This window comes from Astatotilapia calliptera, chromosome 19 (genome assembly GCF_964374335.1).
Source record: "Astatotilapia calliptera chromosome 19, fAstCal68.1, whole genome shotgun sequence".
Classification (NCBI taxonomy): Eukaryota; Metazoa; Chordata; class Actinopteri; order Cichliformes; family Cichlidae; genus Astatotilapia; species Astatotilapia calliptera.
In genome coordinates this window covers 16,544,628-16,563,802 of record NC_137440.1, presented here as the reverse complement: position 1 = coordinate 16,563,802, position 19,175 = coordinate 16,544,628, and the positions used below count along the sequence as shown (strand labels likewise).

Here is a 19,175-nt window from a genome sequence, read left to right as displayed (position 1 = left end):
AGGCTCTTGCCTTCAAATCTTCCATATCCTCCAGCATCATTCATTTTCATACCTTGGAAGATGAGAAAACAGTTTCTTTCATCTTATCTCCTGAGGTGATGGTGAAATGGAGGGAGGCAGAAGTGTCTATTTATTTCCTTAAATGTTTTTTTTTTCTATGATGAGCTACAAGTCTGAGACCAGATGGGTGGACCGTTGGATGAAATTGGAAAAGTGAAATGTATTGACTCATAAAAGGAAGCAGTAAGAGTGAGTGGACTATAGAAATGATTGATGTCTGTCTTGTACATCTAGCTTAAGCTGTAAATGAAGGCAGAGGGTGCATGAGTGCATGTGTTGGTTAAAGCTAGAGTTGGTATAGTAGAAACGGGACAAGACGGTGAATAAAAATAACACTGGGTTCTTTGATATCTGTTACTGGTAAACCAGGACTAATTACTGCGTATCATTTGGCAAATAAATCATTAATACTGTCAGTGGTTTGATGCATATTTATCCAGATGCATGCCTGAGTTAGTTTTTTGCACAGGTTAATGGAACAATACTAATTAATTAATTACTAATACTGTAAAAACCAGCAACCGGCTCTGCAAATCCTTTTCACCTTACTCAACTAATCAGAAGACACTTAAACAAAGTTTGTCAAATGAGAGTAGGATATCGTTTATTAACATACATATTACTTTACTATTTTTATTTCTTTGACATTACAAAAATTATATATTCATATATCATTCATTACTGAATGCATATAAACAGGGTTTAGAATTTAGTTTTTCGAGTGTTTGCAAACATTCAATGCTTTTAAAGGGATAGTGATGTTGTGAGATGATGGTCACATTTTTATTCACATTAATAATGCTTGTAAAAAATGATGGTAATTTCAATAATTGGATCTTTGATTTCATATTTTTAGAATTACAAACTTATTTACAGATAAAATATAGAAATATAGAATATAGAAACTGTGATTTTTAGGTTAAATAATCTTTTCTAAAATATTTCTTTACTCAACTTTGAAATAAATATTTGACCAACATACAAACTGAAAGTACTTTAAAAGAAAGAAGGAATCAAAACTAAATTTACACACAGAATTTAGGAATTCCAGTTTTTCAGTTCAAAATGTGTGCTGTCACTGTGATACTAATTTACTGTTTATTTTTGATACTTGCAATACAGCAGGTGAAGCCCTGTTAACGTTCACCAACCAGGATTTTCTTTAATAGATTTTTAATAGGCCTAGATTATAAAACATATCACCAAAACATGGTTTTCATCCTTCCTGGAATGATTCTTTTTAAGTTAACTTTAAAGATAAGTGGGATTAAATTAAAAACGTATATGATACGCCTTAGTATAATTAATGGGACATCAGATCGTTGTAGCGGTCTTCATGACCCATTTAGCATCCAAAGCTAAGTTGTGCTTGCATGTACCAAAAGAAAACGGTAAACAAAGCTGATCGTGATTGAAGGAAGGCAATGCAGAGTACAAAGGAAATATATGTGCATAATCATGTTCAACCCCTCAGTTAGCCACAATGCAGTTGGCGTATTGTGAATAATTGAGCTGGGTGAGCTGCTGTCTCCACATATTTCACTGGCACTTTTTAAAAGAGATGGAAATAAGGGATGAATACTTAATGGCTATGATCTGTGGAATTGCAAGAGCTGTTTTCTACAGTACCTCATTCATCCACTGTAAGATGTTAAACTTCGAAGCTTGTAAACGCACAGCCTTTTATCCAGTGATGCTAGTATTTAGCTTTAAGTTGTTAAGAGACGAGATGAGGAAACACTGAGGTTATAAGCAGCCAAGGCCAGCAACCCTGAAAATATGGTTAATAATACTTTTCTATGTATATTCCAATGTGCTGTATACAGTGATAAATAATTAATGTTGTTTGTTGTGCAAAGAATAAAATAGAATAAAAAAAATGATAATACTGCTAGAACATTCCTACTGTGACTGCAGACTTCACTTTACATCACATCATTACAGGAATGCCCACATGGAGGACGAAATGAGCCTTTCCTACATCTTACACATTTGTTTAGCCAAACTATCAAGTGAATTTTATATATACCTACATATTTAAAACTGACTCCAATATCAATGTGAAGTACATTTTTGAACCTGGCCTATGCGTTATTTTCATAAGCACTTATCCAATTTAGGGTTTAGGAGGGGAGTGTTGGGGTTTGAGCCTAACCCAGCTGTCATGGGGTGAGAGGTGGGGTACACCCTGAGCACATCGCCAGTACATGACATTACTAACACAGAGAAACGGATGTCCACTCACACTCACATGATGCTTTCTGTCAATTTAAAATGACAAATTAACCCAATTCCAATTTGGAATTTGGAAGGATACTTGAATAGCCAGAGGGTAACCCTGTGCAGGATACGCTCTGTGCAACTAAAGACCACAGCTGGTCAGGATGTCCAGTTGGGAATTTTCTTGCTGTAAGGCATTGATGCTAACCACCACACCACTGTGAAACTGACCATTAAAGGCTAACTGATGAGTTAGCCTTTCAGGCTAACTAACTAGAATTCTTTGTTTATTTGACAATGCAGATATATTTAATTTACCTCCCAAAAAACAGAATTATTGACACATTCAGTTCAGAATACATAGATCTGTCTGCCCTTTTTTTTTTTTTTATCCTGGTGACAGTTTAATGGTAAAATTGTTCACAAGATAGTATTGGAAAACATTGCTGGTGTGTTGCTCTGACAGGAACATCTCTGGCTTTTAGTTATAGAAATACTCTGGTGGGCGTTGTGTAAATGGCAAGTGCCCAAAACTTGTGGTTTGTTCACTTGTCTTTCTTTTTCTGCTTTTGAGAGGTGATCTAAATATTTTTGACTTGAAACAAATGAAAAACTGACAGCTCTGTGTCTCAGTTCTGTGGAGAGGCCAGTGTGATGGGTGTCTGAATCTTGCTTTGCATTGTAGTTTGTGCTGGGCTTCGGTGGAGAGTGGCCCCTTTTTCCATTTTGGTAAATTTGTGAAACGAAACGTGGCTTAAATGCGCAAATAGTCATTATCATTATGTTTCTCACCATCAGTGGGATGTGAGTCAAGAACACAGTGCACCCTGCTCCTCCCCTGAGGCGTCAGTGTGGGCCACATAACAGCATTATGAGGCAATAGCACACTTGGCAGGGCAGTCGAGATAAAAGACAATCCTTCAAATACAGATCAAGAAAAATCTGCACTAATCATGGATTGGTTTGACACATTAGCTCTTTCTGTTGTGAGAAGGTTGTGTTTTTGCACAGTGGATGGTTAACAAGTCCTGACATGCAGCAGCAACTGTGGAGAGAGGTAAAGCCACAGGTATTTACATCCACTCAGTCAAAACATACAGAATTCTCTCCACCAAATGCTTCTTCTGTGACGCTAATTGGGTTGATTGAAAATGAGTCACCTCTCTAGCGCACTATACAGATTTTAAATCGAGACCCTTTTAGAAGAGGCGAAACGAAGACAAAAATGATTTGAATGCCTCCCCTTTCTGTGCAGAGTGGCTCGTCTCAATTCCATGTCTGCTCCCAATGTCTCCTGCCAAAGAAAGTGTGAATATGATTACACATTGATTTCTCGCTCTCTCACACAGAATAGAGAAACATGAGTTGGAGCTGTGAGCTGACTGGCAGGAGGAAATATCTGGTAGGACGCTGTTTGCTGGAGCAGCTGATTTGTTTGTTTGTAATAGAGTGGCCCTGAGGCTGTCTGTCATTTGCCAACTCTAGAAGTCATCTGAATTTCCTTAGCTGGGCTCGGCATTATAAGGTTCTGGATAAATGGGCAAAAATGTAGTGGGAGCTTGGCTCTGGCTTAGAGAAGCCAATGTCCTAATCTTATATAAAGGTAAAGGGAAACGTTGTCAGTGTACACTGATCACCCACAACACTAAAACCACCTACAGGTGAAGTGAATAACATTGATTATTATTTGACAATGGCAGCTGTCAAGAGGTGGGCAGAAAGTGTCGTGCTTTGACGTCAGTGTGTTGGAAGCAGTCATATCCTTAAGCTTGCCTATTTTCCCTGACTTTGACAAGGGCAAAATTTCCACGGTTAGATGACTTGGCAACTCCAAAATGGCAGGTGTAGCAGTTAATAGTAGTAGTGGGGCTTTGTTGCGTCTTACCTGTCAGCGTACCCACACTGACCTCTGTCCACAATAGTTTCTAGTAATCATCAAAGCTGTGCCATAGAGGAACAAAAAAACATTTCCTACCACCTTTGACCACCCTCAAGCAACTTTATTATAAAGTTCAAATGAGGGTTTTTTGCTTTTCTCATTTTAGTGCTTGGTGTTCAGCTGCCGCGCTTCATTTGCATTACACTGAAACTCTTAATGATTTTGAAATACGAGCCTTCAAGCAGCAACCCCTCCATATCAAACTGTCTGGAAAACTCTCTTAGTGAATGCCATTGATGTGTTTTCTGCTTTAACACAATTAATCACAAAAGATTTATCTGAATACTGTTAAAACCTTGTTTTTAAAAGTAGTTAAGAGTAATTTACTAAAACTGTTGTTAATACATCTCCAAACTATAACTTAAAAATATGCAGAAGTAATTTTACTTAATGGATGGACAAGCCAGAATATACCTGTTTAGTTTATTTAGGTCTGCTCAGTCAGAGAAACACTTTTCAGCTTGAAAACTCCAACATCAGAATATCTGTCTTTTTTTTTTTTATCTTAGAGTAACTGTGAGAGCATGTACTCCTTCCTTGAAACAAATTGAAGGTTTCAACAGAAGCAACAAAAAAATGAAGTAGGAAACCCTTAGATTTATGGAGTTCACATAGTAGTATAGACTGCATTCTTTGGTAGTCCTCTAATGTCCAGTTTTGATGAAGACAACACGAGTTTGCTTCTGCTTGCTTGGTTCTGTCTTACATTTCTAAAGCCCAAACAGCTGATAAGTTACACACCCACCCACATCTATCAAGTTAACACTGGCGGGTTAACTTAAATTAAAAAAGAGCTTGAAAAAACATTCCCCTCTAAGGTACGAGGATGGGACTGAAAATGACTTAAAAAGCAGCCAATGTCCAAAGAACAACTTGAAATACCTTCATAAAGCCTGAAAAACACTTGGAATAAAAACTAGGTGAAAGTCTGGCCTATCTTATGTAAAATATAGAGAAATTATGGGTCGCTCAAGACTTTTGCACAATTTAAGACCTCTAAGATTTAAGAAATCTAAAGAATAAATCAAAACATTCGGTTGAAAACTAACAGAAAAAATGAAGAACATGCTCATAATTCAAACAGAGGTCTGAAGAAGTAACAACGTAGCAAACAGCAAAAAGGTTCTGCCCATCTCAGACATAACCTCCACAGTGGGTGTAGGATCTTTAAGGAAGCTTGTGTGCAAGAGTATTGTTTTTCTGTATTTCATTTTCCTTGAAATTGTGTCTGTTTATTACATTAGACTGAAATGGATGAATGAAGTACTGGAAATAGTTTTGGTGATTTGCTGTGCAAAAAGTCTGAATGGTAAAACTCACTGTAAAGTTTTATCCATTTCATTTATGTTTTCAAAGCTTACCTATAAGTTTTTTAATTTTAATGGCTAAAGAGGTGTACAATGAAAGCTATCAAAAGACTGTGGAATTCAATTCAGTTATATTTGTATAGCACCAAATTAAATCAGTGGCCTTAATGTGCTTTATATTATAAGGTAAAGACCTCACAATAATACTGAGAACTAATACTGGCTGACCTTTGGGTGAAAGCGGCAATTTTGAGTGGCTGTATCTTTATAGTGGCTAAAATGTTGGTGCCTGACACCACAAGGCAACTCCATAGACATGAGAAGGGGGAACATAAGTAGCAATATACCTTTTCTTTTTACAATAAGATTGAAATCCTTCTGTATTGCTGCCTAGTTGAAGTTTTGTTTTGGTGATCCTGGATAACCCAATGGTTGGCTTGCAATTGAGTCCTTATTCACATTTTAGCAACAAGCTCTTTTGGTTTAGTTGCTAAATGTCCATAAGCAATGTGGCAAAGGAAAGACAGCAGCTTGAGGACATTTGAACATAACTGACCGCAAACTTTAAAGTGCTTTTTGCAATGACTCAGTGAGGCCTACTGGGAATACCTTCCTGAGCCTCTTCATAAAGACCGAAAGCTCTGGGTTGACTCTGCTCCTTGCACAGTCTACCAGATAAGAAATAGTAAAGAATGGTGTGTGTGATCTTTTTTATTAGAAACTCCATATAAACTTTCTTAAAGTTTGATTTAAATTGAGCCAGAAAAAACTTGTTATTGCACAGTTGCTTTCACCTCTATCCAGTGAGATTGCATCTATACACATCAATGGTCCACTTGCCAGGCACATAGGAAAGCCACCCAATGCCTTTTTTCTGCACCCAGAGCCCTTCTTTTCTGAGCAAATAATTATGAACCATTACTTTGGATGAGAGGCAATTTGTTCTACTTATCCATTTTGTAGCTGAAATGTAATAGCCCTGGCATTTGAAGCAAGACTGTGCTTTGGGTTTGGCCCCTCCATCTGCAGCTTGACCTGTTAAGTATAGCAAAAACCAGGGCACATGAAAAAATGTCTGCCTCTGTGACGAGACACTTGGTCTATCAGACTTTTGTGTGGTTCTATCTAAAATTAAAGAAGAGCTCGGTGTTAAGAATTTAACGGTTTTCTTGCCAGTAAAAGTTCACGTGACCAGGAAACTTAGATCACATAGTTTGCAGATTAAATCAATAGTGGGAATACTGTTTGTTAGACACTGACATTTCTGACCCATGACCTTCTGTTCTTAATAAACCCTCCTTTAATGCATGTATGAAAAGACACATCCTGCCTTCTGAAAGTCAAAGAAGTGCAGAAAGGATGTGTCTGGGTTTTGTGTAGTACCATGGAAATGATCTTGACCTGTGCTCTGATTCGTAACACAATGGCAATCTCTTGGCTCTTAAGTTCATCTGGAATATACACACCTCAAACTGGTGGACGGTTTATTGTTGCATTTCAAAACTGAGGTAGTAACTATAAGAACTTTAAATACTTAAGGAAAATGACATTTTTGCAAGAGCATAGAAAGGAAACTACATTTTTTCCCTTTCTATGGCTCTTTATCTTTCGACATCTAGTTTAGTTTTGGAATGGTATTCATTAATTTTAATAAAAACTTCATTAAAGAGAGCTTTTTTTCCCTCCAAGTTCCAAACTCCCACTAATCTCACAAAATCAGGGCATGCTATTAAAATGCAACTAACACCTGGGGAGCCAAGAGCATCTATAGATATAAACAGTTTAAGTTAAAAGCAATACAAGGCCACTTACTCATTTCCAGAGGGACCTTGGTGACATCAAATGAAATATATGAACCCAGCTTGCTTTATTCTTTAGACTCTATGCTTCATGTTGTGCACATAAACATTAATGAATAAATGGAGAATAAATAGGCAGTCAAAAAAGAGCACAAAGCACACTGTAGCAGGCTAATGTCAGAAGGAGCAGATTACCTTTTCTTATTTATAAATGTATAAAGTGAAAGGGAGAGTCAGACAGTGTGTGTATATATACAGAGAGAGAGTTAATGTGTGTTAATGCTTCTTTTGTATTTGATATGAGATAACGAAGACACTCAACACTCTTCTCTGTATTCACACCTCACCTGTCACGAAAGCAGATGCATGTTTTAAGATTTAAATACAATTTTCTAAGGTGACTGGAACAGTAGAAAACCACTTTAAAGTGTGATAAACGGCAGAATGTTGAATAATGGATGTTTTATCTTTAGCAGTAGTACACTTCCAGGGTTTTGTACAGGTAGCTTTCACTGCCTAATAACTGAATCTGGATCGTTTGGTATAAACATACCAAACATAATAGACATGCTGGTCTAAATTTGGAGAGAGATGATTACAGCATGAAGATCCAAGTGTGAAAACACTATCAGCTGTGAGGTACAGGCAGGACTGTGCTGTTGGTTCAGTTGTTCAGTACTCATTGTGCTCAGGAGTACAGGCTAGATGGCTAACTGAGCAAAACAAGAAAGGCAATGTGTGAAATGTAGAAGGCTTTTTTGGATATAGGAGGGTAAACACAATGAAACATACAATAAGTGTGAGATACTGGCTCTGTATGTGAGTGCAAAATGGGAATCTCCCAAATCAAAGATGTGGAGCCATCTGCTGCGAAAATGGAAGCAGCTGAAAGAAGTTTCGTTTGTATTGTCATTATATGTCTGTATTTTGTTTTTCCACTTTGCCGTGATGTCACAGTCCTTAGGATTGGCTAGAGAACTCTGTTAAGTTGGAGAGAGGTCTTCCTCCCAGCCCCTCCAGTCCTTTCTGCCTGCTTCATTTTTAACCACCATGTTTTTCTATTTGATAACTCACTGCTAATGAGCTGCTAAAGATTAGACAAGGTTGTGTTTCTGTTTTCATCAATGAGTACACCTTGAGGGCTTTTATGGACCTAGAATTTACTGCGTCATCAAGCCCAGAGAGGCATTGAAATACCACTTTTTAAGTGTTAACCTTGAAGTCCTGGTTCACTGAGTATGCCGTTTCCCTTCTATCTTTACGTTCAAATATGTCCAACCCAACAATCGTTCCAGTCATTGTCAATATGGCAGCAAATGACCCACCTTCGACCCTGCTTCTATAATGAACTGCCCTGCTCTATAAAAGCAAGGTCAACAGAGTGTATCGGTGCTAGATTAAGCTCACCAATTTTTTTCCTTGACATGTTGTTTCAATAGAATATTCTTGCTCTGGCCAAGTTAATTACCTTGGCCCACTATAACATCAAAATTACCTCATCACCTCTTCATGGCTTTAAAATTGCTTGGCTGCCATGTGGGAAGCTGATATTTTTTGCAAAACAATTCGTAGAGTAATAGGCCTTATTACGTGTTAGTACTGTGAGGCAGAAAAAGGAAAAGAAACCTTAAACGTTGAAACATTCATGCACTCTTTGTTGACTTCTGTTGACTTCATCAGTTCCTCACTTAATCATAGGCTGGCACTCCTGGCAAACTATCTCCCTGGATAATAATTACCTGCATAAGCTAAGAAGATGCTGCCATTCTCTATTCTTTCACTCCTGCACGTTTAATGAACTACAGTTAAAAGACAAATAAAACACAAGAAAGCAATTACAAGTACAGCGTACCTTTCAAAGACAAAAAAAAAGTCTCATTATCTCAGCATTCATTTTTATGTAATTAGGATACAGTCCATGGACTATCCAATTAGCATACTTATGTTGTGTGGCTGACATCCTGACGTGTGTTGTGTTGTGTACGTATTTATAGGTATGTTGTTTTGTAACTGAGCCTGTCTCCTGTGATTCTTATTATAAATGCCTTAAGGGACCAGAAGCCTCAAATTATCCAGCCAATCTATCTTTACTGCCCCTTGTGATACGCATTATAAACTTGTGATAATATGGTTGCTTTGACCGTTAAGTCAGTACATTGGCGGCAGTTATTTTAATACCACAACATTCAGAACACTGTGATTAATGGTAGCATGTTTAATGAGCATTAGAGAACCCCCCATTTTTCCAGTAGAAGTAAAAATCAGAGCCCCGTTAAATCAGTAAGTCCTCTATTTATTTGCTATAAAGTCAGAGAGGTTCTATGATATTAGGCTTACTTATTTTAACTGGCAGATGCTCCTCATTTACCATTGAGTGGATCATCGATTCTTAAAAGTCAGATTGATTGGTTTCTTGAAGGCCGATGTCTTCCATACTCAATCCCATACCCATATCCTGCCTGCTGCCAAGATATCTGCGCTTACTCAATCAGTCTGCTTATTGATCCTGACCTGAACACGGGGAAAGCTGGCTCAGTCTCTCATTCATCCATTGAATTACCTGGACTTACATAAAATGTGCACTAGAGCTTTGCCAGTTTATACTGTTGAGGTAAACTGTGTGAGCAGCAGATGAGAAAACTTCCTGGAGGTCTGTGCTGAAATCATGTTGGGGTGTTAGATGGCTGTAGGGTTATTGCCAGAATTAATTTAGTCTTCCACCTGCACCGCAGCTGTATTACCTTTGATTAATTGAGCTTTCTTGATGGTGACTCCCCGAAGGCTTCACAGGTGTCTCGCTGAACAGTGTTCTAACTTTGCTCTAGTTCTCCTGCTGTTTCTTTTGAAGCATTTCACATCAGAGACCTTTCTACGTTTCCAAACTTGCTTGCAGGTCTCGTGCTTTTCACATATTTTCCCTTCTCATTTCGAAGCAAAGATTAAGACACATAAGCTCAGTGACAAATGTTACCCCTTGGCCTAGCTTATTCATCCCTGGTTTACTATCTTCAACAGCAAAATGTTGCACTCGTCTTACTCTAAAAATCGCAATAAAGCTTTAAAAAAAAAATTATAAACTAGAGTGAAAATTCACTATCTCTACTTGTGTGTCACAAACTGTATATAGAAAAACGGGAAAAGAAGAAAAGATGCTGCCTTGTTTGGATGTCATCGTTTCATGATATTACAATCTGGTCCAAAGGTTTTTTTGTTTTGTTTTTTCACATACTGAATGTGCCGATAAATTATGGTCTGTTTTTAGGCAGCACGGCAGTGTGATTTGAAACTGTTTGAATTCACTGACTTTTCTCTTTCCCTTCGCGGTGCAGAAAACAGTGTAATAACACCACTGATAAGGAATGCAGGGGAAGACAGATAACAGCCCCACAGACAAATGTTTCAAAACTAAGAGCAGATTTTATAAGTGATCAAGCTTGTAAAGAAGGTAAGATTAAATGCAAAGACTGGAAAAATGAAAGAAAATGATTTTGACTACTGTTGAGTTTATCACATATAAGAATCAGTCCAGAAGCGAAGAAATAAATGTGCTGGTGAAGTGACCCATAGACGGAATAATTAAACATTGTACTATCAGTTTCAGCATAACGAATGCCTTTGTGACACCAGCCGGGCAGAAAGTAATTGTTTTAATAATAATATAAAAAAAATCTGTTGTTTAAAGGGCTCCAGTTTTAACATTTCAAACATTTTTGTCATTAACAAAATTAACACCCATACACACCCTTGTTAAAAGATCAAAATAGATACGGTTACAGCCAGGTTTCTTTGAGAAATAACCACCCTCACCACCAACAACTGCAGTTGGATGGTCTTTTATACTAACTTATAATTTTTATAATTAGGATTCTTGTGACTAACAGGTGGTTGGCAAAACAGGTTGAAGCAGCTGCCTCTGAGATTAAGACCTAATGTCTTATCTCATCTAATTGGGGTCACAAAGTCTTTTGGAGGATTTTTGTTTTCAGGAATTATCTGACAAATGGTTGCTGTGTGGTCAGTTGCACTGTGCTCCAGTTTAGATGAGTAAAATTGCACAGCAGCATTTTGTTTGTATGCTATTCATTTTTTAACTACTTAGCACTCAACCCGCTCAGCTAAATATGGCCCTTTCTGGCTCCACAGACTATGAACTGCAACTCATAATGATTTTAATTTCCTAGTGTACAATGATTAGTTTCTTTATTTGATTCTTCAGTTAGTATTTCTTGCTTGTTTTTAAAAGGTATTATATTTGTGTGAATCAGAGTCACCGTTATAATGGATTTCTTTTTTTACTTGTTTGTGTTAGCCTAAGCAAAGAGGGGATTAAAATTAGTTAACAGACAAAAGAACAACTCTTGACTTTAAAAATGCATTAAAACTGTGCTTCCCTCCTCTGACGAATTACTTTGTCATGGTTGAATTAATTAAAATCATGAGTTTGTGTGCATGCGCCTTTGTTTGTGTATGTGTAGGGGAGAGCGGGGTAAGTTGTCACACGGGTAAGTTGTCACACTGTTCATAACTCCAACACTAGAGGCTCTATCTCAAAAATGAAATAGCCACTTTGTGTGACTTCTTCTTCTATAGTCAACCTCCTGTTCACATGTGGTCAAGACTGCTCTAATCTGAGGTGAGCACATCTTTTTTATTTTTTTGACCTAAAAGGAAAAATAAATCACTTTAAATTTTCTTCAGTACAACTTTGTTAGGTATAGATGTTACAGATTATTATTTTACACAAAATAGAGGAGACATTAACGTGTCTTTTGATACTTCAGCTGATGTGCTATGTTGAGCTAACCCTGACATTTAGCCAAAATTAGCATAAATGTCAGTTTGGGGCAAGTTGTCTCATTAACTTTGGGGCAAGTCGTCACATGTGACAACTTGCCCCAGTACAAATAAATGCTCCAAAAAATTGTGATATTGTAATTCATTTGTATTTGTAATAAGGTTTTTGAAGAAAGGAAGGAGAGGCAGGAATTAAGGAAGGAAGGAAGAAAGTAAGATGGTTCGAAATTATCAACGAAAGACAGAGCGTGGCAGAACACCACCTGACATTATGTTAAAGGCAGTCAGGCAGGTAAAGATGCAGAACAAATCAATCACAAGTACAGCAAAGGATTTTGACATAAATTACCGCACTGCAATTACTGACAGCGGACTACCAACTCCAGAGGACATCCAGCCATATCCAAAAGCTGGCCGCCGAAAACCATCCAGCAAAGGAAGAAAACGACGCAAATCAGCAATTCTAACCGACACGCCAGTGAAGCAGCAACTAGAAAAAGAAAAGAATAAGGCTGAATCTAGCAAAAAGCTGTTTCAAAAGAGAGGGACGCAAGGGGGGAAAACATCTGGACCTATGAAGAACAACGCAGCTAAAAGAAGAAAAATAATTCAAGAGTCATCATCAGATGATGAAGAGTGCTTCTGCCTTGTCTGTGTGGAGCCATTTTCAAACAGTCGTCCAAAAGAGACCTGGGTAAAATGCGTAAAATGCAACAAATGGGCCCATGATGCTTGCACCTCAGGCCAGGCAATTTATGTGTGCCAGAATTGTGACTATGAAGTTGAGTCTGATTAATCAGAAATAAGGCATCTGTTTTGTTCAGAGTATAAACATGTTAAGTAAAGCAAGTTATTTGCAGCATTCCATTCAGTTATGATGGATTTATGTGCAAGCCAGAGAACATTTGAGTTTAAAGTTCAAACTAAAGTTTTCTTTCTACTTAATGTTTTGATTAAAATGTGTATTGGATTGAAATAATTGTTTTTTTCCAAATTCTCTTGGCATAATTGTTCAAATTTCCAGTTTTGGTTTGAATTTAACAATTAAAATCAATAATCATAATTAAGTATTTGTGTTCATATTTTAAGATAATCTAGTGTGACAACTTACCTGCCGATGGGGCAAATTGTCACAAGTGCACATTCTCCTTTCAACAGTCTACAACTCCGTAATGAGATAAGATATGAAAATGTAATCAATACATCATATGTGCCCGAGACTTCCGTCTTTCATTTGGTGAAACATTTATTACGTTGTGATGTATGGTGCTCAGTAAAAGTTAGTCAGTGTGAAGAGTGTGACAACTTACCCCGCTCTCCCCTACAGAAACTCATCTCATTTGTTATACTTCACTGGTTTGTTATTTACTGTCATCAACTTCGCTAGAAAAAGTCAAATGCTACTTAGAGACAGCTTTTCCAGCCTCTGAGCTCCTCTGCAGATTATGTATTAAACACCTAAATCAAAGCAAACTATGACGCATTGTTTGTGTTAAGATAAGATAAGATAAGATAAGATAACCTTTATTAGTCCCACACGTGGGAAATTTGTTTTGTCACAGCAGGAAGTGGACAGTGCAAAAGTTATGAGGCAAAAATTAGAATACAATAAGAATAAATACAATAAGAATAAATACAGTACACAACTGTACAGAATAGAATAAAATAAAATACTATATACAGTAGAATAAAATAAAATAAATATACAATAAGATAAAAATAGAATACAAATACTATATACAACTCAAATCTGTTGAAGAAATGATTCAGTTCATTTGCCCATCTCACATCCCTCCCAGGCAGAGAGTTCTGCTGTTTGTGGCCCGAGATGGTTCTGAGGCCTCTCCAGACTTCACCAACGTTGTTTTGTTGAAGCTGGTTCTCCATCTTCTGCCTGTAGCTCTCCTTCCCATTCCTCATCAGTCCCCTCAGCTCTCTCTGCACCCTTTTCAACTCCTCTTTGTCTCTGGATTTGAAGGCCCTCCTCTTCTGCTTGAGGACGGTTTTAATTTCTGGGGTAATCCAAGGTTTGTTGTTGGAGAAACACCGTACAGTCCTGGTAGGTACAGTGTTATCCACACAGAAGTTTATATAGTCAGTAATGCATGTAGTAAGGCTGTCGATGTCCTCACCGTGGTCATCACAAATCACCTCCCACACAGTCGACTCAAAACAATCCTTAAGAGCCTCCTCGCTCTCCTCTGACCATCTCTGTACTGTGCGGGTGGCTGGTGGCTCCCTGCGCACTAAGGGCTCATACACAGGGACAAGGTGCACCAGGTTGTGATCAGATCTGCCCAGGGGAGGGAGAGGTGATGAACTGTATGCCTCTTCTGCATTGGCATACAGTAAGTCCAGTGTTTTATTGACTCTGGTTGGGCAGGTCACATACTGGGTGAAGGTGGGCAGTGTGGAGTCCAGTGAGGCATGATTGAAGTCCCCTGATATTATGAGAAGGGCTCTCGGTGATTGTGTTTGTTTGCGCAGTCTGCTGACCACAGAGTGGAGAGAGTCACAGGCTGCATCCGCGTTGGCCGAGGGGGGGGACATACGCTGTTATCGCGATAACATGCGAGAACTCCCGCAGGCCATTCTCTGCAGTCACAAGCTCAGAGGAACACTATTTGTAAAGTATACTGAAGTCGAGCTTGATAAGTTCTCTAGTTTTTCTGTGTTCATTGATCAGTCTCTTAGAAGTTATAATAATCCCACCTGCAGCAAAACCTTGTTAATTTACATACTCAACCGATGATTTAAAGCACATGCCGCATTCTTTAAAGGAGCCTTCTGGTTTATTTGACCATGGTGTATTTTCAGTTAATGTTGCTTATATAGAAGATAGAAGGTGTTCACAATTTGCCTTGAAAAGCCTCTCTCGTCTCTCTTGCTACTTTTGGATCTGCAAGTCTTGTTCTGCTGCTTAAAGGCAAAGTGATGCAGGTTGCAGGGAGCCAAATCTAGCAAGTAGGACATGCAGTGGTAAGCAATGGTTATATTGGTGTCTACTGCCTTTTCGGTGTCCTGTGAAAAAGACACACAATGCAAAGCTGGCACAAGCCATAGTTAATATCCTTTGCACCAAGTGTTCCTCCTATGATGCCTCAGGACATTCCAGTCAAACGGAGTTGATAGTATTTACTGTTCGCAGTCCTATGAATGTCAAAAAAGGATGAGCTTGCTACTGGCCACAGTCCTGACCTGATGCATGCCTTAGGGCTTAGGTGCTGTGGCCTTTTCCACTGTTCTTATCACTAGTGATGATCTTTGACATTAGTGTCTGAGGAGTTTTACACAGATGTTGCCCAAGTTTGAGGTCAGTGGTGAAATTGCAAATACTCACAAACAAGTGCTCAGAACTAAACTTCTAAGGATCTAAAGGCTGTAAGGGGAGATTGGTCAAACAGAGTTGATACGTTATTCTGAAATATGAAACTCTGAAATAAACTCATGGAAAAAAAATTGAAAGAGATGACCCTGTTCTTTGCCAGTCAGTAGTGACAGTAAAATGGTCTAAGGACACTGTAGTTCGATACATCATAGACGAGCTTGCCACCTCATGACTGAGTGCCTTTCCCTCTCTTGAGATTTTCGAACAAGGCCATGTTTCTGATGCTTCACAAGCTTGACAAACACATTAGAGAGGTGGAGAAAGAAGATTCTAATGTAATCATACCCCACATCAATACAAAAGGCTTAGTGTTAACACAGCAACAGGAGCACCTTGAGCTCCCTCTGTCTAGAAACAGGAGGTACTCAGGTGCAGTATTGAGGTGTAGGTTGAACCACACAATCACTGTACTTTAATGCTTACAATGCAGGGAAATAGAATGTATTAAAAAGAGAGCTTTAGGTCATGGCTATGACAGTGCAGTAAAAGTAAAACATAATTCCTCTTACCACCAAGTAAAAGCCGTACAAGATGGCATTACTCAAGTGCCTCAAAATTACGCTAATAGATGATAAACGAATCCAGCAATTGATGTTTGTATAGTAACATAAATAAGTAGTAAAATATTTGGATATAGAATATCTGGAGCAGGGTTAAAGGTACTATTTTGAATATCATTGTTTTGGGTGGGGCTCCGAAATTTGGTTGTATTTGGTAGCAGCAAATATTTAAGGCTTCAAGTGAACGATCGAATATTAGGCCACTGCACTATATTGTAAACTGTGCCTATTTTACTGCAGAGCTCTAATGATCTATACCTCAAACCAAGGTTCCCAACTGGAGCACAGTGGTACTCTGTACACTGTACTGACTGTAAATGTGTGCTGCTAATCACACTAACCTGCACCCCTCTGTACAATGATTACAGGAAACCCTGGAAGAAAGATGCCACTGGCATTTCAGCACTAGTGGAAGGTTACATTTTGAAGGGAACTCCAGCTCTAACACTTGTCCACTCTCAGTATGGTCTCCCTTGCAGCCTCTGTGCTGTGCAAGTTTCACAATCCATTTCTAATTTTCTGTACTTTGAACGCTTTTTCTACTGTATGGAAGACAACAGGGCTCCATTGCCTGTGGCTGTGATTGAGCCAAGGCTCATGGGCTTTTTGTCTTTTGCTGCACTTCAGGGTTAAAGCATTCATCTGTGGATATGTAATCCTTTGCTTTCCTCAATAGCTTTAAATAGGGGGTTTAAACACTTTATAGAGTGCTGACACTAAATAAAACCTTTTAAACAAATAATTACATTCAAACTAGGCTGACACTCACTACTCACTCAGCCATCATGCTGCAATCCGTCTAACTATACATATATTTTTTTTTTAAATTGTCAGTATTAGATAAACCGTATCTAGCTAGAAGAGAGTTTTAGAGAGAGTTTTATTAATTTCATACTAAACTCTTAAAAATGAAACTAAAATAAGGAAACTGGACTGTCTAATTTTGGACTTGTAAAGTTATTTTAGTCTCCATTTATTACATGTTGAGTTTTAGGGTGCTTTACAGTCAGTTTGTAGGCTGCACGCATCTTTCCAGGAAGGGGAGGAAATCATATATTACACATTTCAAAAGCTATTATTTTTTTATTAGCTGTCAGGAATCTTTAGCTAAGCGATGATTGAACTTGGAATCAATTCTCATTTATTCATGATCAGTAAATACAAACATGGCCACTATGTCTTTCACTTTCTCCCAAAATACTAAATCCATTTTTTTTTTTTGTCCACTGCAATGAAAATGAAACAACTCACTGTCAGGCTAACTGGTTTTACTGATGGTTATCACATGACTAACAGGGAAAAGAGCTGAAAAAAAATCTCTGGAAACTTAACTGCATTAATTCAGAAGGATTTTAATCTTCCTGCATGATAATTATGATTGACCTTAATTTACTGGAACTGTGAGCCACTATGTTATTGCTAATTGTTTAAGCCACTCTGCTGTGATGGTGTTACAGGAAATTATTTAGAAAAAATGCTTTTTTTCCAAGCCTTTTTTGAAGATGAGCTGCAAACTGTGGCATGAGCTTGCTATACGCTGTTCTGTTTCTGCACTGGGATTCTCAAGGGAAGTTTTTACTTTCTTTCCATTCAGCACTGTTATTACAAAAATCTTTCTTTTTCATTAGTATTGATTAAAATTCATAGTTCTTCTTTTCCCTGTACTATTACTAAGATAAGATTCTTAACAATCCCCCACAATGTAGCAGAATTACAATCGCGTTTCCGTAGTATGTAGGGTCTGATCAGGTCAGCTTTTAATTGCAGTCTTAACAGATTTTCTTTCCTCACTTCTAAAGGAGACAAAGAGAGACAACCAAGCTGATAATGAAAAGTAAAGTGATCCAAATGGTTTAATCATCCAATTTGATGCGATGATTGTGGCATGAAGTGATTAATAATATCAGCTGACAGTGAAACAAATCCCTGCTAACCCTAACCCACAGTAGGAAGAACATTCAGTATTTAGCCTTTTTGTTTCCATTGTTGTTATCTTTTAGTGCAAGAGGGAGCCTTGTAATATACACATTACTTTGATGTATTAAATCATGTTATTTAATGGCAGAGATTAATCAGATATTTAGATAAAGAAATCATATAAATACTTTCTTTGTGACTTTATGTCAAAATGGTTATAACAGTGAGGGATACTTCACACAGTGATTTCATGATTCTTATATTTTTTGAGTGGTGAGTGAAGCAGCCTGAAACACTATAATATAAAGCAGATGGAAGATAAAAACTGTGTTGCTCGATTGTGATGTTGTAAACACAAATTGCATCCAAATGTACAATGATTTTTTCCATTATTAAACAGTATTTGTAGCTTGGCTGCTGGAATCATGTTTGGTGTTCTTCCTTAAGCACATTTGAAAATGCCACAGGCTCAGTAATCATGCTGGTACAAAAAAGGAAATGTGTGTTTTGGTTTGAACATGCTTGAACATCATGTTCCTTTGATATAATGATTACATCCCCAATAGACTTGGTGCTTCGTCTTCATTGTATTTAACTATCCAGCATTTTGTCTGCGAGAGAAAAGCCAGCAGACGCAGAGATGGAGGCTCCCACAATAAGTAAAAAAAGAAGATACTGAAATGGATATGGGCCATTTAGTTCAGTCAGAGGCATTCAGGGATGAAAAATCTATTGAAGGACACAGAACTGAAAGGGAGGTCTTGTGAAAGGACATGAAGGCCAGCCGTAGATTGCTGTACTCACAACCTTATAGCACAGTCCCCTGAACAAGTATTTACACCCTCTCTGATCTTTTAGGTTTTTGCACATTTCTCACACTTAATTGTTTCAGATCATCAATCAAACCTGATTATAAGAAGAAGACAACTCAAGTACAAAATTCAGTTTTCAAAAAAAAGTTATCCAAACCTTTCTGGTTCTGTGTGAAAAAGTAATTCGATCCTCTGCTAAAATCTTGAATTAACTAGACACACCCAGGACTGATTAGTGAACCTGCCTGACAAAGTGAAATCAGCTGAAAGATATTAAAAAGCAACACTTCATGATTCCATCTAAAGAAACTGCTTTGATTGACATTCATGAGTCTGGAAAGGGTTAAAAATAAATTTCTAAGATTTTGCGGCTCCAGCG

At 37.9% G+C, this 19,175-nt stretch overlaps 1 protein-coding gene and 1 long non-coding RNA gene across 6 annotated transcripts in view; both read left to right on the top strand.

Annotated features, from left to right (window-relative positions):
- Nucleotides 1-19,175, top strand: part of alk (ALK receptor tyrosine kinase) — a 489,366-nt gene that overhangs the window by 243,362 nt on the left and 226,829 nt on the right. The window lies entirely within an intron of this gene.
- On the top strand, nucleotides 11,812-13,339 carry LOC145422431 (uncharacterized). Its single transcript, XR_013903717.1, has 2 exons — nucleotides 11,812-11,958; nucleotides 12,282-13,339. It is a non-coding gene; the product is annotated as an uncharacterized LOC145422431 (long non-coding RNA).